Source organism: Lissotriton helveticus, chromosome 1_1, assembly GCF_964261635.1.
Source record: "Lissotriton helveticus chromosome 1_1, aLisHel1.1, whole genome shotgun sequence".
NCBI classification, from domain to species: domain Eukaryota; kingdom Metazoa; phylum Chordata; class Amphibia; order Caudata; family Salamandridae; genus Lissotriton; species Lissotriton helveticus.
Window position 1 is genome coordinate 2029118618 of NC_136057.1, and position 10697 is coordinate 2029129314.

At 45.5% G+C, this 10697-nt stretch overlaps 2 pseudogenes; both read left to right on the top strand.

The window, feature by feature from the left end:
- Window positions 1-1911: 1911 nt before the first annotated feature.
- Window positions 1912-3591, top strand: LOC144776947 (18S ribosomal RNA; annotated as a pseudogene).
- A 728-nt stretch (window positions 3592-4319) lies between these two features.
- On the top strand, window positions 4320-4463 carry LOC144779971 (5.8S ribosomal RNA; annotated as a pseudogene).
- Window positions 4464-10697: the final 6234 nt, after the last annotated feature.

A 10697-nucleotide genomic window follows, 5' to 3' on the forward strand; every position in this document is an offset into this window, starting at 1 on the left:
CAGTTGTTTAAGTACTGGCGACTAGAGCGCCTCAAGCAGGAGTGCCCAACCAAAGATGGCCGCTGCCAAAATGCGGCGCCCGGGAGCCTCGGCCCGTAAATCGGCCGATAGCCGCCCTGGGTGCTAGGCAGAAATATTGCAGTGATGCCGCTGAAATAAAGTGCAAAATCTGCAGAGTCCCTCACCAGAGACAAACAAATGTTAAAAAATTAAAAGCGCCACGATAAACTCCGTGGACGCTGAGGGGGAGGGAGGGAGCGGACACAAAGGGCAGGGATCAAAATACAATGGAGGAAGGGCAGGTAAAATAGTTAAAAAGCTATTTCAACAAAGCCTCCTGGCATCCGCCTAGGAAGATAAACGAGCAGCAATCACACGGACGCTCTCGTAGGCTGCTTAAGTACTGGCGACTAGAGCGCCTCAAGCAGGAGTGCCCAACCAAAGATGGCCACTGCCAAAATGCGGCGCCCGGGAGCCTCGGCCCGTAAATCGGCCGATAGCCGCCCTGGGTGCTAGGCAGAAATATTGCAGTGATGCCGCTGAAATAAAGTGCAAAATCTGCAGAGTCCCTCACCAGAGACAAACAAATGTTAAAAAATTAAAAGCGCCACGATAAACTCCGTGGACGCTGAGGGGGAGGGAGGGAGCGGACACAAAGGGCAGGGATCAAAATACAATGGAGGAAGGGCAGGTAAAATAGTTAAAACGCTATTTCAACAAAGCCTCCTGGCATCCGCCTAGGAAGATAAACGAGCAGCAATCCCAAATACAAAAACAAAGAGAGTGGGCGCTACCCACAAATACTTAACTAAATGCTTTTCTCACGCCAACAGATGTCCGTCTAACGTCTCGCGATACCAATCATCACCAAAGGGCCAAGGCAGGGCGACAGTCAGGGCAGCAGTCGTCAGCAGCCGTCGGGAAGGAGTAGCCACGCTTCAAAAGACCTTCGGTCCACTTCGACATGCAGGGGTCGCTCACGTGGTTCGCGAAATCCTCCGGAATTTTCTTGCGAAGCTCCTCATGACTCTCGGGCAAAACTACTACCGCTGAAGTCGCCCACACGTTGGGCCGCCAATTGGAGAACCTGACCTTATGGGCCAGGCGGCGCAGGGCACGCCTAAGATCTCCGAGTTCACCTGCCTCGACCGACAGAGACACGAGACACTCTGTTAGGCGTAGAAAAGTGGTTTTATTAGCTGCAGCTAAGCACAGTTATCTAAGAAGTACCACACAGGTAGGTTCTCAAGGGACGGCCACTTCAATCCGTGGCGCACAGTATATTATACAACACAAGTTTACAATGACAACTCCCAATATACACAAAACTGACAAATAGGAATAGTTCGAAAACAAGCTATCGGATATCTAAAACACACCCTTCTTTCAGACCCCGTGTGCTCTCCTCCCCTCAGGTTAAGCAACACTAGTGCCCGTAATTAAATTTGCAGGTGGCAAAACATGTGTAGAATGCTTCAAAAGAAGGCCTATGTAACAAGAGAACACACAAAGAGAATAGTGAAGGCCAGTTAAATAAGATAAGGTAGAGAAGAATGGTGGGATCCAAACAGTGGAGTAAGACATGGATTAATCAGTCTAGACACGGCCAGACCCTGACATCAGTATCGCACACAAGGACAAAGGTTGTTCTTTAATGGGGAAAAACATTGAGCAGCTGAAAAAGGCAGAAGACCCTTTTACCGCATTAGCCGTGCTGCCTGGGTGAGGCAACAATAAATGGTGACTAAACACAAAATGGCGGCTGTAGCAAAGCGGGGCCGAAAACTACGTAACCTCACCTACCCTCAGCTGCAAGCTAGCTAGCAGGGGCTACAAAAGAAGGCTCCCGAGGGGTGTGAATTTCGGTCTAGGATGAGCACACGGCTCCCCCTCCCGAACCGGAGTTGTGGCTACCTGGTTGATCCTGCCAGTAACATATGCTTGTCTCAAAGATTAAGCCTTGCATTCAAGTACAAACTGCTGATAAAATGAAACTGCAAAAGGCTTGTTAAATGAGTTATGGTTCCTTTGATCGCTTGATCTGTTTCCTGAATAACTGTGATAATTCTAGAGCTAATACATGCTGATGAGTGCTTACCTCCCAGAATGCATGCATTATCAGACTAGGACCGATCTGGACTAACCTGGCTGCTTTGTTGAATCTAGATAATCTCTGGCTGATCGCACGTCCCCATGACAGTGACAATACATATGAATGCCTGCCATATCAACTTTAAATGGTACTTTCTGTTCCTAACATGGTTACCTTGGGTAACGGCGAATCAGGGTTCGATTCTGTAGAGGGAGCCATAGAAACGGCTGCCACATTCAAGGAAGGCAGTGGGCATCAAAATTACCCACTCTTGCCACAGGTAGGGAATGATGACAAATAACAATAAAGGGCTCTTTCATGGCCCTGTAATTCGAAAGAGAACACTTTAAATCCTTCAACAAGGATCTATTGGAGGGTAAGTCTGATGCAAACAGCTGCAATAGTTCCAACTCCAATGGCATAAATGTGTTTTAATTAAAAAAGCTCATAGTTGGATCTTTGGATTGAGCTAGTGGTATATTGTGAGACAAGCTTTCGCCTGTCTCAGCTTCTGCCTTTCAGGACCCCTTCATGTTTTTGACTGACTGTTCAGGAGGTCTGAAGCATTCTTTTTGACAAACAAATAGTGTTCAAAGCAGGCCAGCCACCTAACAGGGGAATAGGAGCCTGGTTCTATTGAGTTGTTTTTTGTAACTGGGGCAATGATTAGTAGGGATGAGCAGGAGCATTCATACTGTGCCAAAATTCTTTGACTGGTGCAAGACGAACCACAGCAAAAACATTTGTCAAGAATATGTTCATTAATCATGAATGAAAGGTGGAGTTTCGAAGATGATCAGATACTATCGTAGTTCCAACCATAAACGGTGCCCACTAGTGATGCAGCAGGGTTATTCCAGTGCTCTACTAAGTAGCTTTCGAGGACACCAAGGTCTTTGGTTCGAGTGGATACGGATGCAAAGCTGAAACATAAAGATGTAAGGGCACCACCAAGTGTGGAGCCTCTGGCTTAATTAGACTCAACATGGGAAACCTCATGCGGCTCTGACACAGAAAATATTGACAGATTCTTTAGGTGATGGTGCATAACCTTTCCTATTTGGTGGAGTGATTTGTCAGGTTAATTCCTATAACAAACGAAACTCCTCTATGCTAACTAGTAGGTGACCCCCAGGGGTTGGTGGTCAGCCACACGAGATTGAACAATAACAGGGTGATGTCCTTAGATGTCAGAGGCTGCATGTGTGCTACTCTGGATGGTCAGCATGTGTCTACCCTTTGCCAACAGGGATGGGTAATCTGCTGAACCCCATTAGGTGTTGTGGTTCATAAACCTGCGTTGGTTAAGTCCTTGCTCTTTGTACAAACTTCCCATCACTAATACTAATTAGATGGTTTAGTGAGATCCTTGGATCAGCCCTGATAGGTTTGGCATTTGCTCTGGTGAAGCACTGAGAAGACGATCAAACTTGATCAAGAGGGAACCCATGCTTACACAACATTCACCTGGGAGTAACTGAATTGCAGTGCCCTCAAGGGCTAGGACCCCCTGATGGACCTGCAACCTGGGCCTTCTCAAGTCTGATCTTGGCCTGTCTGGGTTTTGAATGACTGAAGAGGGGCCTGTCTGCAGTGGGTGGGCAGCTGAGATGAGAAGGAGCCATGACCAGGAGGGAAACCCCGCTCCTCTCTGTTGATTTGCTGTGCCCCCATACAGCCAGTATGAACTACTTCAAGGGGTGGGAGGAGATGCTTCCCCTGGCTGATCCATCTTTCACATGTGTACTAGAAGCCTGTGGGTTGCTTTACTGTGCTGTAGAACCTGGCTCTTCTCCCCTAGATGCCTCATACAAGGGCAACGGGGACCACCAGCCCACTGCCATGGCTTAGGCTGCTGCCTAAGTTGGGCCCTAGCTCCCACTAGCCCTGGTGGGTGGCAGATGGCTGATGTGCAGGTGGGGCAACCTACTGGACTGCTCCCACGTGGACAGCATAGGGTTAAAGACTTGTCTGGCCCTGTCCAGGAAAGTCAATGGTCGAGCTTCTTGCCTCTGCTGCTGTGGGATCCTCTTGCTTGCTTATCTGCTGTGGCAATAGGGTGGGGCTCATGCACAGAGCACTTGGAAACACATTTCTGAATTATGGAGGCTAACTTCTTGAGGGGAAGCATGAGCTGTCTCACTGCCTGGGCAATGGATGGCTGATGCTGACTAACTGCTACCTCTCCTGCACCTGCAGGTAGGCGATTATTGTGAAAGTTGCCTATGACTCTTGATGTTGGATCACTTGGCTCACATGTTGAGGAAGAATGCAGCTAGCATTAGGTAAACAAGAGCACATATATCATCAATACTATGAACGCACCTTGCACCCCTGAGTTACCCCCATGGTTGCACCTGTCTGAGTATATTGAATGTCAAATGCCCTGAGGTTCTCCCAGGATGCAGTTGGGCTGTAGATGGGTGTTTCTGCTCTCTTCATCCTTCCAAAGTCAGACCCCTGAATGCCCTGCAGGTTCCCTACCTGCCATGGGTGCTGGTTTCCATGCTGCCCTCATGGGTTTTTGTCTCTGATTTAGGGAAAGATATGCTGTGTTGACCCCTCTGTGCAAAGGAGGGTGCCCCCCTCCTTTTAGCACCCATTGAATTGGTCTAGCTTCATCACTCTTCTGCACACGACTACAACCTCTGGTCAAACTTGGTGAGACACTGAATTTAAGCATATCACTTAACAGGGGAAAATAAACTAACAAGGAATCCCTCAGTAAAAGCAACTGAAGAGGTAAGAGCCATGCACCGAATCCCCAGCCAGCGGCAGGTTAAGGAAATGTGGCGTAAAATATGCCAACTCCAGCGTGTGACTTAGGAGGTTGGTGCTTTTGTTAGCGGCTCACCCTGCAGATGGTGTTAGGCTGGTAGTAGCTTGCGGCATGCCAGGATCAGGTCTTCTTGGTGTCAGGTTGCTTGGGAATACATCTGAATGTGGGTGGTACACTCTCGCTAAAACTAAATATGGGTGTGAGACTGATAGCCAACAAGTACCAAAAGCAAACGTTGAAATGGACTTTGAGGAGAGAGTTCAGCAGGGCGTGAAATGGGTGGGTTCAGTGCAGTCTGCCTGGAGGAATCAACACAGTGGGAAGGTTTGTCACTCAGGAGGGTGTATCCCCTCAGTGGGACCATTGTCCATGTGGACTAGGCCCCCGCAGGGTGCATATTGTATGTGGTGGTGTACCACGATGAGCTCCATGTTGGTTGGGAAGGCTTCTGGGTAGCAGTGGGTCTCTTCTCTAGTGGAGAGTGTTACTATTCTCCTGCGTGGGACCAGGGAAAATTGATGGCCTCAGCACCCTCAACTGGCAACTGCTCAGCTCCTGGCATTATTGTCAACTGGGACATACTGTGCACAGTGTCCCCTGATTGCTTTGTACCACTGCATGCAGGTGCCTATTCTGGAGCCAGGGGTCTGTGAATATGTTGGTTAACCAACTGACCTGTCTTTAAACACAGACCAAGAGATAACACAGATGACCAAATAAAAACCTGTGGTACAATGACGATGAGGGCCAGTGTGCAACGGATATGGTGGAAACCTGCCAATGTCCTCATGGCAGGCACACCAATGGTTTGTATCACCCACTTTGTCAGGGAGGTGGAGGAGGAGCGTGTGTGAATTGACCTAAAAGTTGGTGAAATATTCCTGGGTAGGGCGAAGCCAGAGGAAACTCTGGTGGAGGTCCATAGCTGTCCTGACATTCAAATCAGTCATCTAACTTGGGTATTGGGGGACAAAAGACTGACCAGACCATTTGGTAGCTGATTCCCTCTGAAATTACCCTTAGGATAGCTGAAGCTAGAAACCTCAGCGTCAATCACTGCTCCTGCAAGGAGGGCCCTCTAATGCCCTAGCTTTTGTAAAATATATGTTCTGCCTATTTATACCCCTAGAAGGGCATTTGCATTTTGTATGGCTATGCAGGGCTGCAGGGAGTACTGCAGCCCCCAGCAACATTTTTAAAAACAGAGTAAGGGGCACATGCATCAAGCCTGCATTTTGTGATTCCCAAAGAGCTAATTTTACTGATTCGCTATTTGAGAATCGCTAAATGCTATGCATGTAGGAATCGCCCAAAAATGTGTGATTCCTTAACATTACCTAATAGTGATTCGGTAAATAGCAAATCGCTATTAGGTAATGTGATTCCATTCATTCCTGCCCATAGGAATGAGTAGTATTGTATTCGCTAATTACGATTACAAATTAGTAATCACCAATAGCGAATGCAAAGCCAAGACTGCCCGAGAGCCTTATGCCCCCCAGCAGAGCCTCGAGAAACAATGCAAGTGTGCACATGTAAAGCATACACATGCGCCAAGGGCATGAGTGCACTACATAGCACTTTGAAAAATGCATTTTTGTGCATTTTTCAAAGTATGCACATATTACCACCAACTTGAAGTTGATGGCGATTAGCGTTTCCTAAATGCACATTTCACATTTAGGATAGGCTTCCTGCATCTGCATTGGGGAATCGCAAATTGTGATTCCCTATTTGCATTCACAATACAAAACTGCAAATAAGTAAAGTTGTAAAAAATAAATCCGTCCATATCCCCTCTGCTGCTACTAAAGTAGACCTTCAGTGACTACCCCGTCTTTCCCAAAGCATAACTGGTCACAACATGCCTCTCAATGATACAATGGGCACCATCTTTGAAATAATATGTTCAATCTGTTCTGGATTCTATGCTGCTCTGATAATTTTCCATTGTGTTGTATCGTGGTTCCAGTCCCACATTGCCAGTCATGACACCCTAGTGTGCCCTAGAAACAGCTGGCAAAGCTTTCCCAAGATTGCACGATGAACCTTTTGGCAAAATGCCATCATATTGTGAGTAGCACAAACTAAATTTGCTTGCAGCAATGTACTATATATATGTTTTATACATTTAGGGGCATATTTAATGTAATTGTGGTGCAGGACAGCCAAAAAGTTACCTTGCAGTACTGACCTACATCAAAGGGAAAAGGCAGGAATGCACCATATTTATCCAATATGGTGCTCCACTGTCCTTCCCCCCCCTGCACTGGCACCTTTTAGTAGCCTAGCATCAATTCAGGTACCCTTTCACCATGATGCAAGGGTGTCTGCGTTACAGGCAGGATTATTTTTGTTCAGAAAGGACTACCTTCATGCACAAAAAAAATGAATGAGGCATTTTCCTTCTCTATGCGTGCTGCAGAATGCAGTCTGGATTCTGCATTATAAACACAAATAGAAAGAGGAATAAATGAGGAGAAATAAACAAATGTCTCCTGATTACACCACCTCTGGGGAGACATACAATTTTGACAAATTTCTCAGGTTTCCAAGTCCTTGTAAATTTATGACTGCATCAAAAATCATGGGAGTTGCATGGGCACACCTACCACAACGCCTATGGAATGCCTCCCTTGCGCAGAGTAAGGCAACGCAGGGATTTACGCTGTGTTGCATTACTTCATATCTGTGAAGCCATTCAAAGCGCTTCATAAATATGATTGAGAGGTTTGTGTTGTGCATATACCACGTTGTGTAGTGCAAGTATGTTGCAAAGCCCTCATATATATTCCCTTAATCTGTGAATATGCATAAGGAGCCTAAATTATGGAAAAGAACAATCTAAATTTGACAAATAACAAATAGAGGCTTATGTTAAAAGTAGTCGTTACCACTGGAACTTTTGGCAATTTCTTTAAAAAGCTCAAAAATTAAACGGTGTATAATTATATAACTTAGGAACCTGAAAATAAAACAACAATGGAGGCACTGTAAAGGGTGACTTGAAATAGCTTGCCTGAATGAGGTGGCTAGGAAGTACTTGCCTGCAGCAATTGTGCCAGTATACAGACTAATTTATGCTTGCGCCAGGAAATAAATGACTGCCCTTGAGCATTATATGCACGTTGTTTAAAAAATAAAATTCATTAAGCAGAAAGCAACATTGCCTCCTTTTAATTTTGAGCCAGGAACCAGATAATATTTTTAATTCCTACTTGGCATTTACCTCAATGGAGCATTGTTACAGCAGGAAATTGGTGGTGACAGAGGAACGACGAGAGTTTATTTAAGCTTCTCAAACATTTTGGCGAAATAGTTTACGTATTACAGTATGCAATGTGTTTTATATTTGCAAGCATTTTGAAGTTCTGCAACAGTTTAACTTTCGTTAGTTTTTACTGCATATGATGGCAAGATATGCAAGAACAAGGTGCTTCTGATTAAATTGATTTGTGGTCAGCAGGGCACAGTAATAGCAGTCAGGTGCATGGTAGATTTTTTAAAAGGATTTCTTACTGAATAAAGTTGAAAAAAAGTTTGCTACATGGAAATCTTTGCACCAAACATTTCCCCCAAATAACGTATATCTATGTTTCCACTTTTTTTTACCACTACCAGAACAAAGACGTTAAACAACCAAAGTCAAAATTCCTTGTGTATATCGTGGTTTAATGGAAACATAAGCTTAAAAAACGATAGTACGGATGAAGACCTGTTTTTTTTTCTTCTTTTTTATTAAAATATGCATGTAATAATTGCTAATAAAGTTGTATACTTTTTAATGCAAAGATGCAATTATATGGCTGTTGGATTGTCTCTTGCACTCTCATATACAATGTACTCGTGATGACCCACTTATCCAACCCATGTGGTAAAAATGAGTTTTTACTAAATGTCAGCGAGATATACAGCTCGAATGGGCAAAGGACACAATTCACACGTTTAGAACTCGGGTACAAAAAAGGTTTCATACCAGGAATTTATCATCCACTACCGAGATTATGGAAATTAGTGATATTTGACTTTCTCGACTGATAATGGCACTGAGGAACAGATTTGCAAATACATTAAAAAACGAAACTCTTATATTTACACCTACGTTTGGAAGTAGAATTTGGAAATAGGTTTAAAATTATATGATTCATGAACGTTTCTAGGATTACATCTTGAAAGCTTCAATGTTCGCAGCTTTCCATTATTTAATCCTGACAAATATGTTTACATTGTCATTTATATTAATTCAAAACCACTTCCCCTTCATAATTTTATTTGGTGCCATTCTGCCTACCCAATTTTTTTTTTTTTATTGGTTCAAATGCGCAATTCTACTTTTTTCCTATCTCCATATTATATTAATTTTCCCCATGGAGATACGTACAATTTTATTGGTGTTGTCTGCTCATTATAACCATGGGAAACGATATATTCCTGCTCGCAGCCCCACAGGCCGGGGGCATTTAACTAGTTGGCATGATCGGACTGGGACAGAAAATAGATCCGGGCACTAAACTAAAAGTGATACCTATTAGTGAATTAAATAGATAAAAAGTGGCCCATGTTTCCAATTTGGGGCCGTTTTGAACTTGTAAAGACAGGTTATATAAGCTTTTTGCAAGGTATAGTAGACTGCATGGATTTGGGCTTGCTGCATGCAAAATTTGTTTTAATGTCAGAGATATCACCTGTAAAAACCGACCCATCAGATCATTAAACTGACCCACAAACAGCCAACATCGAGCCCACACACTGTTCTTTCAGAACGGCCCGTCGAGCACTGTCCGGTTTCTCTATAGGCCAGGCTAACCCTGAGCATGGGAATAGGTTGTGGAAAGGTTTGTGACTAGCTACAGATAGGTCCAGATTTAGTTTGGCAGCGGGATATCCCATCCGATTTATTACAACTGCATTAAACCCTTTGGCAATTGTAATAAGGTGAATGGAATACCTGTCACATTCCACGAAAATCTAAAAAAGGTCTACAGTCATTTGTGTGTGTTTTTAAACGTAATGGCATTCTCAGTATGGAAGTGCTATATTTTATATTTGTAACAATATTTACTACCACTTATTACAACATACATTGATATGGCTTTATACTTTTTGGGCTCCATTACGATATCGGGCGGATTGCCTCCGCCAGGGTGGCGGTGGCCACCGCCACCCTGGCGGAGGCAATCCGCCCGACAACCACTCTCGTTTTCCCCTCCGCCTGATTAGGATGGCGGAGGGGACAATGGCGGACGGAAAGACCATCCGCCGCTTTACCACCGCGGTCGCCCTGCGACCGCAGCGGTAATAGATTAATATGGTGGCGGTGTCCAATGGACACCGCCAGCCATATTACAATGGCAATATGTAGAGGCCTTTCCGCGGTGGCAATGCCGCCACGGAAAGGCAGGCGGAGATTGGTGCGGGGGCCCCCTGCAGGGCCCCCAGGTTGCCACCACTGTCGGGGGGCACATGGGGGGTACCTATGGTACCCCCCCACATTTGCATATGCAAAGCGGCAGGCACCGCGTGGTGCCTGCCGCTTTGCATATGCAAATGCAAAAAAGCATTTTTCACATTGTGGCGGGCGGTGCAGAGTGCACCGCCCGCCACAATGCTAAAACTACAGGATGTGCCCGCCACTGTGGCGGGCACATCCTAATTCCCCCCACGGGACCCCCGCCCTTATGGCGGGCGGTCACGTTCTGCGATAGGGTGGCGGGCGGACAATGTCTGCCCGTCATCCTAATGGGCGACCGCGGCGGTAAAGCGGCGGGCCATTGTCCCCTCCGCCATCCTAATCAGGCGGAGGAGAAAACGAGAGTGGTTGTCGGG